Raw genomic sequence first — 14,648 nt, 5'->3', positions numbered from 1 at the left:
TTGATATGGTTTCTAAGCCATAAGATGTTTTAAAATGAATAAAATATATTTCATACACATATACATTTGACTAAACGTGCTCAACTGGTGTTTCTAGATACGCCTACCCCGTGTACCTGACCTAAGCCTAATACGTGGGCGGGAATAGAAAGTTACAGTTTAAGTTAAGTTTGTTTTTGCCAAGTGAATAACTAAAGAATTCTCTGCGAGGGGTTATTCAGTTCTGTACCTGGAAGTTAGGATGAATGAGGAATGGTATCTCTCTCTCTGGTCTCGATATTCCAGGCTGCCTGCGAGGGCTACCCAGAAACGCCGGTGCTGGATTCTCGGCAGGAGAAAGCAGCGCGTCTCTCAGCGCGTCAGGAAGGCGGGGCTGCTGCCAGCGGGGTCTGCTCTGCTCTTGGCTTCGGCAAGTATGGCTGCTCCGTCTCGTCACCACGCGCGTGTTTGCATAGGGCAAGATCGGTAATATTTATACCTTTAAGGTGCCGAGATTGACGTAAGGATGGACATAGATACGTCAATAAGGATGTCATACGACTTGCTCGTTAGCACATTCTTTTACTGAAGTTCTCGGTGAAATCAAAACAATGGCCGCAGGGTTTTGCCCAGGTTGTCATAGGTTTGATTTGTTATGAGAACTCCGTATGCCTTATCAGGGGCTGGAGGAATATCGCTTGTCTAATTAGATCGCAAGCGTTATGACCTAATCAGATAACACGTTCCTGTGCCGTAGTGTGACTGCGTCAGATAACGGTATCTGCATCATGGGGGTTTTCTGCCTCATGGGCTGACTGCTAGTTAACTTGTTGGTTTGTTTAACTAGAATAGGGTCAGGAATAGGGGGATCGATTCAGAACCTATAGGAATACATGACAATATACATCAAATGCAATGACGATGGATACCTAGAAGTTGATTTATACACTAAACCAACGGCTAGAAACACCTTGCTCCATTTCAAAAGTTACCATCCTAGGTGCCAAAAGGATAGCATTCCTTTCTCGCAATTCTTAAGGGTAAGGCGCAATTGCACCAATCTAAAAGATTATGATATTCAGTCCATGACAATGAAGAAAAAATTCTTGGAGCGAGGTTATCCTCACCGGCTGGTGAGGGAGGCCTATAAAAGGGCGCGCTTCTTTGATCGCGACTCGCTGCTACAAACGCAGAGACAAAAACAAGAACAGAAACTTGTCTGCATTACAAGACACTCTACTCTAAATGCAACCATAAGACAAGTTATCAATGCCAACTGGCATTTGCTCAATACAAATGAGGACAGGAATAAACTGGCAAAACCTATGTTCGCCCATCGGCGGAATAGAAACTTAAAAGATCTAATTGTTCGGTCCCGTTTTTCAAAGTCTACAAATACTCCGTTTGTACAGAAATCCATAGATGGAAAAAACGGAGTTAGAGGGACATCCAGATGTGGCTCATGCCAGTCATGCAATTCCATCATAACTGGTGAATCAGTTATTTTTAATGGTGTCACCATTGAAGCCAAAGAACTATGTACCTGCAACACCCGAAACGTAGTCTATTTAATTGTATGCCCCTGCAACTTAGGCTACGTAGGGGAGACTGCTCAGGCTATAAAAACACGCCTGACTGAACATAGATCCGCCATCAAAACAAAAAAACATATGGCACCTATGGTGAGTCATTACATGAAATATAAACATGCGCCAACAGAGATAAAATGGTGCATTCTGGAAAAGATACATATGTCAGAAGAGAAAGGAGGGGAGAAGATCCGGAAGAAAAAGGAAGTCTACTGGATTTTTACCCTCGAAACCTTTAGCCGGGGATTAAACCTTGAACTCCCATGGGAAAATGCGATTACATGAAGTCCATATAATCTCATTATTTTTCAATGTATTTTACTTTTCCGTTTGTTAGACTAATGATCCTGTAATTTCTTTTTTAATAGTTTTTTATATATTCTTTTCTTTGTATACCCCTCTCTTCTGAGATCTTTATATGATTCATGGTTCAAATGATTAAAGAACAGCTGTGCGCTTAATTTGCACTTACAGCCTATTAGTGAAATATACTTTTAAAATACTAAAAGAGTCACGTCCAGCCATCTCTATTCAGCGATATACCTTTAAAAATAGGAGGAGTTACGTCCTACTACCTATGGGACACCTGCTATATATAGACCAATAGTCTTTCATGTTTCATCTCCTTTCCTTGTCACGGACGGAATCGCTGCCATTGACCACGTTTCTTCGGATCTCTGAAACAGGTATGAGCTTTAGAAATGGAATTTTCTCCGTTAGGATTAGTATCACCAAAACCCCCTCCCCCCCTTTTTAAACTAAAATTGCACTCGATATTTACATGGGTGCGACATCTATTTCTCAATAATTGCAAACAATTTATCGTTGTCGGCTGATGGTTATATACCGGCTTTAAGAGAGCGGAAGCATCTTCTTTACCGAAGAATAATATATGCGCTTTTCTCGCTACATTGTTTCGCAGGCTCGACCGTTCAATTTGGAAGCTCGGTTTCACTGCTCAACCCTCTTCCTCTGGTTTAATTACAAGCGCGTACCTCACCCAGATATGACCGTACAACGCGGATGAGAAAGGCTTGACGAGTCATAGTACGTATTATGTAAAACAACTGTGTTACTTGCGAATCTTTTCCGTTAATAATTGCGGCCCACAATATTGTTTATCTTTTCCTTTTTATAGAAAAAATATACGATAACCTTGAACGGTCGAATACGTGTTGTACCCTCCGTAAGAACATTAGGATTTTAACCATTGAAAGTTGCCTAACCGGGACCATTTTCCAACTTGGCTATTTTCTTAAGGTAGGTTTTTGCCTGCAGTTCCCACATTACTATACTTTGCAACTATTAGGTACCTACCATACAGGGCTCACGTTTTACCCACGGATCACTACTTTGTCTCAACAGAATTGTTATCCGGTGGTCTCACTAGTAAGATGAGGACGTGATTATTCGAGCCACATGATTCTTCCAACCTATATGTAGCGAGCACACTCCCAGGTAATCTGTATATTTGGAAATATTGCATACGCACTATAAGTAGCGTTTTACCACTAATTTAACAAGATCTATATTAATACCTGTTGCGACGAACCTTTCTTTTTCTTAGATATCGGTACAACGAAAAAACAACATAATACACTCTACATTTATGTAATCATTTTTTAACTTGAGAAAACGGATGAAAAGCTGCATTTTGGTACGTTTTTTTCAGAATCTGTTCTTTTAAGTTTTTTAGCCTGGCTTAAAAATTGAAATTTAGACTCTAGAGATAAATACGGCAAAATAAAATAGTTCCATCTGGTAATCTAAAACATAATACTGTCTTGCTGTAGGGTAGGTAGGTGATAATAATGAATTTATCTTTGAAAATAATCGCAAAGGTATGTCACAATCGTGTAAGGGTCAATTAGGGTATGAATAAATAAAAAAAGAATGCAGAGTGATGGTCCTTGTAAAAAGACAGGGAAATCTCCCTCATAGATGATAACAGAGTAAACGGCCATTGTGCTAACTAAAAATAGATACAGAATAGGTACAGAATGAAACCAAAATTATCTTTGTCTTCTATCTGTCCTGCTCCTATTAGGTGCATCTATTTTTATCGTCTGTTTGAAAAGTTCTGAAATGAATTAATGTTTAGCAATTGTGTGTTAGATTAGATGGTCACCTATGTTCTGTTTCTTGTTCAGATTCAGGGTGAGAAAGAAGAGAAAAAATATATATATATGTACTGTACTGAAGAGTTAATACAGGCGTGTTCTGTATTCTGTAGAAAACCACAAAATGGTTACATTATGTATGTGTTGGTTTATGAGCTCTCTGTATGTGTCCTTATCTTGCGGTATATTTTGTGTTTTTGTAAGAAATGTCTGGCATCTATGTTTTATCATGACTATCAAAATTTAATGAATATTTTATCTTTTTGAACACAAGTAAAAGAATTATAAATAACACAATCTCTTGATTTATAGATAAACCATGATGTTGTCCTGATGAAGACGCATTGTTTGCGTTGAAACGCGTTGGCAGAAAAACATCAACTGTGGGAAACATCATAACTTTTAATTTTTCCCTTTTGACATTTGAGACTACGATAATCGAATTGTACTCTCCTTTATTGCTTTTATATTTTTCTGTGCTTGATTGAACATGTCTATCAATTTTTTATCAATGTGATAAAATTTTATGTATATCTATATATATATTGTGTCTAAAAATTCTTTCTTTTACCTGTGTTCACTTTGGGTATACTAGTTTGTTGCCAGCTGTCTACATTGGTTTTGCCTGGATATTTTTCTATCCATTGTTTAGCCCTGATCCAGGAATCTGAATTTACCACTACTTAGTATCCAATATCAAAACATTCCTCAAGGGGCAGGCTCTCCTGGCTCATCTGAGAGCTAATACTATACTTGGTCCTCCCTCTAGGCTAGGAGGGACCCCAAAATCATCACCTCTTTCATTGCCTGATATTTTTCAAAGTTCACAATTGTGAATTGGTTATATGCTTTTTATCATGTAAAGGTAAAGTTGTTTTTATCAGAATGTTGTGGGTGCAGTAGCTAACTCCGCTACATGGCATAGTCAGAGTTTTTGCATGATTTTCGTGTTTTCAATGTAATGCGTAGTTAACAAATCTCCACCAGCGGAGTTTGCACCCAAGCTGCAGTTCCTGCTATTTTCCTCTGCTCTAGTTTCAATGACAGCTAGCACTAACATACATGCGCTTTGCAAAACCTTAATTTAATTTCATTTCATAACTATCTCGACCATTATGGGGAATGCTGCCATGATGAGATGACCTAGGCTATATTGTGTTGAGGGTCTGAACTATCTAGATAAAAAACAGTAGCAGTTAATGTATTTCTTACTAAGTTAAATTACATCGATACTAGTTGTCTTACCTGAATATATGAGCAGCAATAACAGGGGAGCCATCAAAACTTCACAAGCGAGGTCCAACTGCAGGATTGTTCTGAATGATTGATTGGTTATTATCCATCATGGGCAACTAAATGGTAGTAGAAAGACTGGGTAAGTGGGTTATATATATTTATCAAAGATTACAAACAATTGACACCATCTGAGTAGTACGTGATGATGATGACACAATGAGAATGCTTGATTGTGCTAAAATAGAAAAAATAGCAATACTAGTAAGTTTTGGCTAATGTGGAGCCAGCATTATTATTTGTGAAATCCACAAATTGTCAAAAATTGACTCAAAGTCTGGCATCAACAAACTTAGGTTAGGCATTTATGGTTATTGATGATGATGCTGATGACTGATGTACTTCATTCTATATTTAAGAAACTATGGATAATTTTTAATGCACAGGTTGGAAATGAGCAGGTGTGGGCTACTGCTTCATAGATTCTTCAGTAAGTTGGTGTTGCTTTCACCATATCCGCCCACCAATTGTGTGATCCATTTGTGGTGTAATTTTAAGCCACAGCTAAAAGAAATCATCACACAGCTCGGGGCAAGAGGGATAGGGGTTTGATGAATGGATGGGTAATAGGATTTTAGAAAAGGTTTGGCAAAGACAAACACTACAACACGAGGCCAACATTCATCTGGGCAATAAGCCAAAGCACATCATTCGCCATCAGTCTGTTGTTAGAAGGAAACAAAGGAATGAGTATGACAGAGTACAGATACCTGCATTGCAAACAGTCCTGCTTCCCCGGGCCGAGACCCAGTTTACCATATATCCAAATGTTATGTGTTCTAGGTTAGGGAGTGAACCCACCCTCAAACTCACTTCTCTTAGTTAATATGATATTTAAAAGCTAAATACTACTGTATTGTAAAATTGGGTGGTGAGTCTACATTCTCCTTGGGAATGCCCACTCTTCGTGGCCTCTCTGCACTGGTCCGGTACGTAAGCAGGAGTGTTATTGAGCTCATCTTGCTTTTACCTTTAGATCATGAAGGAGACTAGAAGAAGGGCTGCGGATTGTAAAAGAGAAACTGTATTTTAGAGTCGAGGAGAAGGACAGAAGGAAGGTAAGCTTCATGAGGAGTGTATCAAGATAAGAAGGGGCAGAGCAAAAAAACAAGAGGGGGCGTTCAGAGTTTCACTTTTGCCACAAGTCCAACACACACACACACACACACACAGCAGCATTTCACAAGCACACCTCTCTCTGTTCCAAATAGCTCAATAGTACAAGGCCTCAGACTCTTAGTTTACCTTTGAACTGAAGCCGATACTCGATAACCTCTTGCTGTGTGTTGATGAGGTTGTCCTGCAGCTCCCAGTTCCGCCCTGAGTTCTTCCATAATACTTCTCCAGTCCTGGGTGACTCTGAGTGACTCCGTACCAGAACCAGATCAGTCATCATCATCATCATGAATCGCGAGGACCCGAGCATGATAGACGTGGAGTGCAGTGCACTGCTGTTGAAGAACAAGTAGAGAATGAAACAGAACTGCAGTATTTTGCATAGGTTTTTGTTTGATAACTGAAGTGACTGTTCTGGTGTCTGAAGAACCAGAAAAAAGGAGAATACCCCAGCAATTAATTACATCTGACTAAGGGTGAAAGGGATGATCAATACCAAGAGGGAAAATAAAATAGGTGCCCATCTCTCAAGCCCCACACAATGCAAATCAATAATCATCTCAAGATATTTCTCATATTACAGTTCAACACACACCCTCCCTGAGTGTCTGCCACCACATGAATCATCAATCAACTTAAATCATCACTAACGCAATCAGTCACTCAAAGGGATGGGCATTAGGCAATAGGCATGCAAGGGGGGCTGGCATTGTCCCCAATGTCATAAAGAAATTGGGGAGGCTTCTTCAATGCACACTGTTCCAACTGCAATCCGGCAATATATATGTGACTCATAAAAAAAGTGGGCAGCATAAATCTGACTCACAATAATAATGCTTCTCTAGCTATTTTTTTCTTAATGTTTTTGCAAAGAAAATACTAAGTTCAATGAGAAAATTGTAAATGTTCTATGGCACTAGCATACTTAGGCTAGGAAGTAGAGTTTGTCCTTAAACTCAAGTGGTTCACCCAGAAGTTGGTCAGCTAACACATTTGATTCAATTTCAGACCAATCACCCTCTTCCTCCTCCTGTTTCAGAAACGGTGTAATTGTGTGGTACAAAATGTTGGTTCATTTCGATCGTAGTCGATCTATCCACATTTGAGGTGAGAGGCTGGTCCTTCTCACTGTGATGACCACACCAGCTGCACTGAACACACATTCAACATACACACTTGTGACAGAACAAGCCAGGTACTTTATTGCCAGCCTGCTGAACTTTGGCTATTGGCACATCTTCTCATACCAATACATCAATGGATTTTGATCCACATAGACCTCTTTTGGATCTCTGGATGGTCATTGGTGCTACTACTTGCTCTACCTGTTTTGCCATCACCTCTGCACTGGACTTCAGCCCTGCCAATTGTAACCAATAACATTTAGAGGTTGGGTATGGTGCTTCTTTTGCTGTTCTTGCTGGTGTTCTGGTTGATGGTGATGTTGGCTGCTGTGAGACAAGACTGCCCTCTCTAGAAGTTGAAGGTGACACCCCAGAACTTGAAGTTCCAGCTGCCCCTCTTCCAAGTCTCCGGCTTGCTCTACAATCCACCTCTTGTATTTTGAAACATCCACTTCAGAAAAAGGGATGAAAGTGGGCAGAATTGTTTTGTACTGTGGATCAAGTAGTGTGGCACATGTGTACTCTTTAGACTCAATGATGTCATGTTGCAGCCTTACATTAGAAGCCAAGCACAGGACTTAGCTCTCAACCAAGGCATGTGCTTCTGTGTTTTCATTCACACCTGCAGGGGTGAACCTTTCAGATGCCTTCTTTACCTGGTCTTGTAGAAGAGGCCCAACGTACTGTTCTCCTTGCTAACTTCCCGCGTGAAAACCTCAAAGGATGTAGCATCTATGTCAGACATTTGACTAGGCCCCATTTATCCGCATCCATGGTAATAGCTTTCCCAACTGCATCCCCACCTCTTTGAATGACACAGTCATTGATCTGTTTGTACTGCTCAAACAGACGATATCTGAACTGTGGTGGTGGAGTGAGCTAAAGAATGGTGATGGATTAAACCCAGATCAGTTGACTGGGGGTGAGAGTTTGACTTGCTCAAACGCTCCGCCCATCGTCCCCTTTGGTATCAAACAGACGATGCAGCATGGAAAAGGTGGAGTTCCAACATGTTGGCACCTCCTGTGTCAGGGCTTTAACTGGTGCTGTATTATTACACTGAATAACCCGCAGGTTCCAGGCTTTAAAAGAATTGCTGAAATTGGTGCAGATTTTTCTGCGGCCGGTCAGTATGTTGCTGACTGTCTTCCTTTTTGGGGTAAGTCTTGCACCACAAGGTTGATGAAATGGGCCAAACACAGGACCCTGAAATAGCCTCCATCTGACATGGCCTTGACTATGTTACCGTCATTGTCTGTGGCAACAAATCAAATTTTAAGACCTCTAGATCACATCCATTCATACACATAGGGGCACATTATGATGGCGGGCGGACCTTGTCCGCCCGCCACCCTAACGGAGAACGGGACCGCCCGCCATAAGGGCGGGGGTCTCGTAGGGGGAATTAGGATGTGCCCGCCACTACATGTTTTGCCTTGTGTCGGGCGGTGCACTCTGCACCGCCCGCCACAATGCAAAACATCAGTGAAGTCATTTGCATATGCAAAGCGGCAGGCACCGTGCGGTGCCTGCGGCTTTGCATATGCAAATGTGGGGGGGTACCCTAGGTACCCCCCCTGAGCTGGCCTCACCTGGGGGCCCCGCAGGGGGCCCCTGCAGCAAACACCGCCTGCCTTTCCGTGGCGGCATTGCCGCCGCGGAAAGGCCCCTGTCAGTCGCCATCGTAATATGGCTGGCGGTGCCCATTGGACACCGCCACCATATTATTCCATTACCGCTGCGGTCGCAAGGCGACCACGGCGGTAAAGCGGCGGACGGTCTTTTCGTCCGCCGCGCTCCCCCCCGCCATCCTGATGCGGTGGGGGGAATCTGGGCATAGGTGTCGGGCGGATTTCTCCATGGCGAGCATGGCCACTGTTGCATGGCGCTGAATGCCCTTAAAACTTTCTTCAGGGCCAAGACCTGAAGAAATCTTTTGCTTTACCACTGCAAAAGAGATCCAGCGTGCAGTGATGCATATGTAATCAATCACCTCTCAACTGGTCCACATATCTGTCATCAGGTGGATGGTGTGAACAACACTTTGCTGCAAAGCTTGTCCATCCAACTAAAGCAGATCGTGATGCAGAAATGGAAGAGCCACTCTGGCAAAATAGCTCCTACTTGGTACCTTCCATTTTAGGCAGATGGCTGCCACAAATTTAAAAAACCTCTCCTTCAACAAATGAAAAAGAGAGTAGATCCAGAGCTAACATTTTTGCCAGCTTCCCATTGTACAAACGTGTGGTTGTGTGGTTTTGCTCGTAGGGCCCCTCCTGCCAAAACATGCCCATAATAGCCTGGATTTTTTTTCTTTTCTTGGGGCACTGTTACAGGACTCTTTTGAGAAGTAGATGCTAGTGGTAGACTCATTGTGCGTCATGGTGGTTGGGCAGTCACTGAATGCCACGGTGTCTCCATCATCTCACTTTGAGTCTTCTTGTGCCATTGTGAATTCACTGAGGTGCACTGCTGGGGACAGGGCTGCTTTGCGTGAAGATGTCACCCCCTTTTTTCCCATTATCACCTTCCACGATGATTGAACTTGTAGCTATGTTCCCTGGCTCTCCCCACCACCACAACCACGTTCAGCAAATATTTTAAGGTGCTCCTCCCTCTTGATTGTGTGGTGTTTTTTCCATATGGGTCGTCTGGTCTCCAGTACCATAATGTGTACCAGGCTTACCTCGATGAACATTTGTGTGGCAAATGGTGCATACTGCAAAGTGCTCCCCCTCTTTTCTAACTGTAAAAAATATCCCAAACTGGGGACGAGTACTTTTTTACCAGCCCACTGCCAATGTCTGAAGACAAACTGGAGGTAGGTGGGCATGTTTTCAATTGCCTCTCTGATTCTCCTGAGGCAAGGGTGGTGCAGGTCGGAGTTGGGGCTTTGCAAATATGAGAGCTGGTGGTGGTGCTACTTGTGCCACATCCCTCGGAGCTGGTTGAATAGCAATGTCAGATTCCTCTGTGTCACCTTCCACTATGACTACCTCGTCATTGTCATCCTCCTCTTTATACCCTTTCATAAGTCTAAGTCTTTCTGGAACTTTTCTTTTCCCTTGCCTATCCCGTTGTCTCCTAGTCTCTGTCTGGATCCACTCCATGTCCCTATCATCATCATCAGAAGTGGTGCTCGGAGGAGATGGTGCTACAGTACCCTTCCTTTTCCTTGCTGGAGATGTGGGAGGCAGTGATTCTAAAAGAGGAGGTTCAAATTCTTGCTCTGAAGGAAGCTCAACCTTCTATTCTGCTCCAGCATCAGAAAAATCCTTTTCTGGCTGCGGCTGCTGTCCGCTTTGCTGTGTTTCCTGAAAAGATTGTGTACTACTTTGTGAAAGGGACAAATCCAATTTAACATCGCTACTTGTCGGTATCGACATGATTGCACTGGCAACCTCACTGACAAATACACTGAATGGAGGGTCTGCGGGACAGTTTAAAGACTCATACGGATTACATCCCCTAATTCTATTTGTCAACAACAGAGTAATCCGTGGTCTATAAAAAACAAAAGAAAAAGAAAGTGTCTATAGATACTATTCTAAAGTCACTAAAAGTCTCTAGTCCTGATTTCCTAAGTGCTAAATAAGGGTGAAGGGACAGAGTCAAGATGTGGAATAGAAAATCATCTGAAGAGTGACCTGAAGAGAAATAACAAGAACCACTTCAGTATAATTGGTATCCCATCATTTCACATTAAGTGCCCAGTGTCATCATCTGGGATTCCAAACAACTCTTCCTCGTCGTTCCTCCATCCAGGAGGGGAACAAACTGAATGAGTTGTATCCTCTTGTAGGGTTCTCACAGGAGGAAAAGAGTAAAGAGGAAAAGCCTTCTTTTCTAATCAGTGCAGTGCAAGAGCAAAAGGGAAAAAGTGAGTGTATTTAAAATAGGATAAACAACAGAGACATAGAGTAATAGTGTTCCTCTTGATTCCAATCTCAGAGTTGTATTCCTACTTAAAAATAGTGAGAAGAAGGAAAAAATGCAGTTGTAATTAGTCACTGCTTATCTGGTCGACATGTTTCAGCTTGTGGGATAACTCTGCCTAGCTTTCTTCAGGACCGTTATGCACAAAAACGTTGTCACTGCAATTTACAAAGTTTTATACATACTGATTGGACACTGTTTTACCATATGTGATCCGTATTCAGATCCTCCGTATGTACATGATGTATACGACATCAATGCAATACGAGGACTAGACCTCACCTCTCTTGGCACCAGCTCTAGTCAAAGAAGCCAGGCTCTGTCCGTCGTTGCCTCCTTCTGGGTTTGGCTCATGATGTACCCCTGGCAAGACATTTAGGGCAAGATAAGGCCTTTGACAGGCTTGTTGTCGGACTCAAGTGAAGATAGCCTTAGATACATTCTGTAGGTTCTGTCCAAACTGCCTGGCCAGTGGAAAGTCAAGGAAGAAGTGCAAGGCTTCCCTCACCCCACTACCTGCCGCTGGCATTCACCTTGAAATGGTTGGTATTGACATCATTGGACCCTTGAACCTTAAGACAGCCTGGGCCAACAAGTTTTTCCTGGTCTTGGTGGACCATGCCACCAGCAACCCAGAGGCCATCCCCCTGAGGTCTGTGGCTGCAACTGGGGTGGCCAGAGCTCTGATGGGGTTTTTTACCCATGTTGGGTTCCTCAAGGAAGTAGTGCCTGACAGAGGCACTAAGTTCATGACAGCATAGATGAACTCCATGTGTTCCTCTTGATTCCAATCTCAGAGTTGTATTCCTACTTAAAAATAGTGAGAAGAAGGAAAAAAAGCAGTTGTAATTAGTCACTGCTTATCTGGTCGACATGTTTCAGCTTGTGGGATAACTCTGCCTAGCTTTCTTCAGGACCGTTATGCACAAAAACGTTGTCACTGCAATTTACAAAGTTTTATACATACTGATTGGACACTGTTTTACCATATGTGATCCGTATTCAGATCCTCCGTATGTACATGATGTATACGACATCAATACAATACGAGGACTAGACCTCACCTCTCTTGGCACCAGCTCTAGTCATAGAAGCCAGGCTCTGTCCGTCGTTGCCTCCAGCTTGGACATAGCTGGGATGGAGGTCACTGACAGACATGGTCCTGGACTTAGGTTGGGGAGGTAGTGCTCTTGACGGAGGAGTGCTGCTCTCAGCTTGCTCACCGGAGGCCGGTGCAGCAGGCACAACTTTCCTGAAAAAGGTTGCTGTTGGTACACCAGTGGTGGAAATATGTTTCTTCTGCTCCCCAGTAGCCACTTTCTTGGCAGCACCTTTCTTTGGGCCATCTTGAAGCTGTCAGTTGACAGTGGCACTTAGCTTCACAAGAAGCTGAAGAGATGACTGTGTTGTGCAGTAGTCAGTCAGACGTCACGTTGTGCAGAGGCCTTCTGTCTGGCTGTACTGTGGGTGATATCTCTTCTCTTGTGAACCTAAAAGCAGACAAGCAAGGAAAACATCAGTGAAACGTGGCATTGTTGTAGTTCAAGTAGTAGTACAAACAAACAACATCATTTAATGTGGTTACTTAAGTTATTATAAACAATTAACAATCGTATAGTGTTCGTTCGTAAAAAGAAAAACGACACCAACATAAACTTTCATGGTGACTGTACACTTCGCAAAGATTAGAAAGAGCAACTACAACAACAAAACAATACAGCTGTAACTATTTGCTTTATGTGAAATGTATCAGGTGGGATGTGGCACGCAGGGAGGTGCAGCTGACAAATGCATTGACAATTGAATAATCCTTCCACAATGATTGACATTGTGAACCTATAGCAGACATGGGGTTGATTAATTAATGGCAGATGGTATGAAAATGGTTAAAAAAAGGTACTCCCCCCCCTAAATTAAAAAAATTAAAAATAAATATAAAGAAAATTAAATCTAAAATTGAAAAAAATTAAGATTAAGAAAATATTAAATGACATTATCCTCAAGCATATCATTTGTTTTTATTGATTAAACTGCTATCTAATTGCTCAACCATCCATGCAAGCATATGGCAAAGGGCCACACTGGCTGAACACACAAAATGGCTGCCTGCATTGCCGCATGGTCATCAACAACAACACAGAGCAAAAAGGCATTGGGAACAAAGAAAAGACATGCAAGTTTAAGGCAAAAACACATTGGCTACCTTCACAAAATGGACACCGACTAACCACATGGTGAACCATCAAGTAAGGAGGCATGGCCGCAACATAATGATAGAAGAACAACACATGCACACCTATGGCAGAAGCACACTGGATGCCTACACAAAATGGCCACCAGCCACATGCTCAAAGCAAGCAAGGAGGCACGGTCGCAACATAATGATAAAAGAACACAACATTGCCAAGTCTATGGCAAAAGCACATTGGATGCCTATGTAAAATGGCCATCAGCCACATGGTCAAACAGCAGGCAAGGAGGCATGCTGAACAAAGAGAAGACATGCAGGCTATAGGGAAAGCACACTGGCAGGCCACACAAAATGGTCACGAGCCACAGGGTCAGACAACAACAACCAGCAAGGGGGCATGGCCACAAACAAAAAAGAAATGCAGGCCTATGGAGAAAGCACACTGGCTGGCTATACAAAATAGCCGCCAGCCACATGGTCACAACAACAACAACAACCAGCAAGAGGGCATGGCCATAAACAAAGAAGAAATGCAGGCCTATGGGGTAAGCACACTGGCTGGCTACACAAAATGGCTGCCAGCCACATGGGCTGACAACAACAACCAACAAGGAGGCATGGCCACAAACAAAGAAGAAATGCAGGTCTATGGGGAAAGCACACTGGCTGGGTACACAAAATGGCCGCCATCCACATGGTCACAACAACAAGCAGGAGGCCCGGAAAACAAAAAACACATGCAGGTCTAGAGTGGACACCCACCGACTATACAAAATGGCCCCAGGCCACATGGCATACTGATCCTTGATCAACAAAGGCAAATGGTGGCATATGCCAAACACACATACACACACACACACACACACACACACACACAGTGGGCAGACAAAAGAGGAATGGTAACACAGAGTACACAGCATTAATTCAGCAATACCAAAAACAATAAATTAAAAGGGCTAAACATGTTCACAACAACACACATCCTCCAAAGGCATTACCCCACCTAAACACTGTTTGCGTGGAAAAAACTAGAAAAACTACAAAAAATCCACATTTTGTATTTTAATCCAATGCTACTGAACCATGCAACATATTTCCTTTACAAAAGAAGATACATTTCATGCACAAAAAACTAGGCCCCTACTAAAACTGCAGGCCACCCACCACAATAAATTTTAGAAATCGAATAAAAGTACAAATAAATCTAGGTGCATGCCCCCAGTCAACCAAACAACACCCTTATACACCAGTTGTTGAACTTCCTTGTGATATCTCAAGAACTTAGGGGCAGATTTACAAG

Source organism: Lissotriton helveticus, chromosome 1_1 (genome assembly GCF_964261635.1).
Source record: "Lissotriton helveticus chromosome 1_1, aLisHel1.1, whole genome shotgun sequence".
Taxonomy (NCBI): Eukaryota; Metazoa; Chordata; class Amphibia; order Caudata; family Salamandridae; genus Lissotriton; species Lissotriton helveticus.
Note: the sequence above shows the minus strand (reverse complement) of the source record.